At 33.5% G+C, this 3,528-nt stretch overlaps 1 pseudogene; it reads right to left on the bottom strand.

The window, feature by feature from the left end:
- Nucleotides 1–579: 579 nt before the first annotated feature.
- On the bottom strand, nucleotides 580–1,522 carry LOC108767470 (uncharacterized; annotated as a pseudogene).
- Between the last annotated feature and the right edge of the window lie 2,006 nt (nucleotides 1,523–3,528).

The following is a 3,528-nucleotide window of genomic DNA, read 5'->3' as shown; positions in this document are numbered from 1 at the left end:
TAATTAAAATAAAAGTACAAAAAATACAATATCTCTAAATGATTGTAGGTAACCACAAACGTAGTTTCAGTAGCATAGATGATAGCGAAGATGGCACCAATTTTGACAAATTAGTTGATGCTATAAATCGACCGATTAGCATACCACCGTTTGTACCTTCTATGTCACCATCTTCTAACAAAGCAGCTTTGTATGGTAACCTTGTTGCTGTTCAATTACGAGAAATCAATCCTCAGGCTATGGACGACATAATGCTTCAAGTGATGCAATTGCTTAATAATGCAAAGAAAAGAAAATCCTAATTAAATCGCCGCCGTTTATTTCTTCTACCGATTGACAAAGCAGCTTTATTTCTACAAATATTAAATAAGTGTTAAATAAAGAATAGTTTATAATACATAAGAGTTTATTGTATAATAAAGTTTGATATATGGAAACTTTTTATAATATTTTTTATAGAAAATGGTTTTTTTAATAAAAAATTATTTGTAATAAAAGAATGTTTATTTATATTTCTTAGTATTTTATTTACTATATAATATTACACAAATTACACTATAAAAATCATTTTAAAAAATTTTATTTAGTTCTATTATACTGCCACGGTACTGCTCCCTCGTTATTAAAATAATAGCAAAATTTATTTCAAACTTCTATTTAGAACTCGTGTTTGATCCACAGTTTGAGATTTCCCTGAAAGCACATCCATCTTCCATAATAATTCGCCAAGACCCTGGTTGAAAGTCATTTGGATAATGTGGATCATCAACATCAACCATAGATGGATGAACATATGTGTTTAAATCAATGTCTTGTCGGCGAAGCCAATTATGGAGACAAATAATTGCCTGAACCATTAGCTTTGTATTCTCAGGACTGGCGATAATTGGTTTTCTATATATTCTCCATTGACTGGCGATTATACCGAATGTGTTTTTTATTATTCGTCTTGCATGACTTACGATAATTGTATATATCTTGTTCTGGTGTAAGTCCACCTCTTCCCGGATACGGATGAAGTAAATACGATTTTAAAGGAAAGGCTTCGTCTCCTACAAGACAATATGGTAAAATAGGTCCTCCTTCCTTAATTGCTGCTGGTTGTGGGTTATTCATTCAACCTTCTTCAAATGCTTTTCCTACTGTCCTTAAAAATACCGTCATTACTTCTTCGGCCATAAGCCCTAATATCCACACAACGGATAATGTAATTTGCGTCGCAAATAGCCATAAGTACTATACTGTGACTATTTTTATAATTAAAAAACGCTGATCCAGCATTATTGGGACACTAAAAATCAGAAAGATTGTTTTTAATTGTACTACTTTTGAAGTTATATTATACACTAACAATGAATTTACACACTTGAATAATAACGTGCTTGCCATCTATGGCTCCAATACAGTGAATAAAATTCCATTTTTCATTGAAATCATTGGCGATATCTAACCACTCTTTTTCTTCAAGCTGGCTTGGAAGAACCAAAGGGTACAAATAATCTCAAATTGTTTTGCACGTTTCATGTATTATAGTACTCACTGTTGTCACTCCTACAAGATATTGATAGGACATTGAAGTCATCGAATCTCTGGAAGCAAGATATCTACAATATTTTATATAATAATATTTATATATGTATATGCATTAAGTAAAAATGTATAACATTAGGTTTGTTTGTGTCGCATGCTCCAATATACTTCTACTCCAATGTGCTCTAATACGTTTACCTCAAACAAACCTATTGTTTCATACATTTAAAAAATACAAAATTTAATTTGGCTGAGCAAAACAAACCTCAAGGTTAATACCAATCGTTCTGGTGGTGAAATAAATTGTCGAATAAAGTCATGCCTTTGCAATTTGCATCCGATCATTCCTAATAATTCCTCCAATTGAGTTGCAGTCATTCGAAAGTAATTATAGAAGCGTATATCCTCCAATATCAATTTCGGAACCGATGTAAAGAAGAAACTGTGTTCGTTACGATTTTCGAAAATCGGAGCTACTCAAAACCTTTTCTTCTTATATCTTTTTCTTTTTTTTTTAACAAACACATCGCAGCAACTGCAGCAGCTATACGTCGTCTTCTAATTTGAGCTGTGACCACCACTGTATGTCTATAATATTTTACATACTCCATGTATTGATTATAATACTCCAACACCATTTTATTCTTGTTGCGATTATGTTAGGTTATGTACTTACCAATCATCGCTTTTTGACGCTGCTTTGCATTGCGTTGGAATGGGGATAAATCGTCAGCTTTTATTCGCTCCATGAAAAGGATAGAGTCGATAGCGAATAGCTTTTTAACGCTGCTTTGCGTGGCGGTGGAGTGGGGGTAAAACGCCAGCTTTTACTCGTTGCTGAAATTGAGCCTTTAAAAAGGTGTAATTTCACGCAGCGAGTATAAGCTGGCGTTTTACCCTCTCTCCATCAATTTTCGCTAAAATGGCGAATCCAGTGAATAAACGCTCAAAGTTCAATACTGTCCAACTATGAGCGAAGCAACGCTGACTCTGGCTATGGCCCACTTGATTGGCCAAAATTTTGAAGCAATTTTTAATTGGTCAATTTTTTGAATTTTTTGTTACACGCTCCTTCATTCACGACATAGTGGGAATAGGTTTGTTCTTCTTGCTTACACTTTGTACACTTTAGTGTAAAGTGTACACTTTAGCGTTCTTCTTGTTGGAAGCAGGGTTGGGCACGTATCAAACTCAACGTATCATACGTGGTTTCATACATGGATGAAACTATGTATAATACATCATAAGTTTCAGCCATGTAGTAAAATGGCGCTGGTCGCGTCCACATCACACCACATCACACGGGCACAGAGGCTGCGGTCCACTTGTAACGTAACCTCAAACTATATTATACTGATTTACATATTCCAAATCTACAAAATAAAATAAATAAATACTAAGCAAGTAATTAGCAGTCATGAATCGAGGAGGTAGACCTCTACATAAATACTGGGAAGAAGGCAAATTTAAAAAAATATATGAAGACAAAAAACTTTGTTTTGTCTTCATATATTTATTATCAAAATGAAATTGACAGCCTGTTTTAACAGTGTCAACGCTGTTAACCTTCATTAATTAGCCTTGTCCAGTGCTGTGCTGTAACCGTGTAACCTGTATTTCATGAGAAATGGGTTTAATACATGTTTTGTACGTATTATACATTTCCTACGTAGGAAATGTAGGAAACCTCTCGCAGCGCTAAATTTCCCAACCCTGGTTGGAAGTGACGTTAAGATGTATGATTACACGCTATTTGTCTTGAAAGTGTAATACACATTAAGGACATATTTTACACTGGTTTTACACGTGCCTGAGAGGTGGTGTAAATTGGTGTAACATTACACTAATAGGTTAGGTTGCCAATGATTTGAATTTTGATTAGTAGTTCTTCTTCCGAATGGAACGTCGAATTACGAAAAATGCAATAAATTATTTTTTAGTCAATAAATTAATTATTAATTAATAAATTAATAATTAATAATAAATAATAAATAATAA

This window comes from Trachymyrmex cornetzi, unplaced genomic scaffold (genome assembly GCF_001594075.2).
Source record: "Trachymyrmex cornetzi isolate Tcor2-1 unplaced genomic scaffold, Tcor1.1 scaffold681, whole genome shotgun sequence".
NCBI classification, from domain to species: Eukaryota; Metazoa; Arthropoda; class Insecta; order Hymenoptera; family Formicidae; genus Trachymyrmex; species Trachymyrmex cornetzi.
The sequence above is the reverse complement of the archived record's forward strand: the minus strand, read 5'-3'. Positions and strand labels throughout refer to the sequence as shown.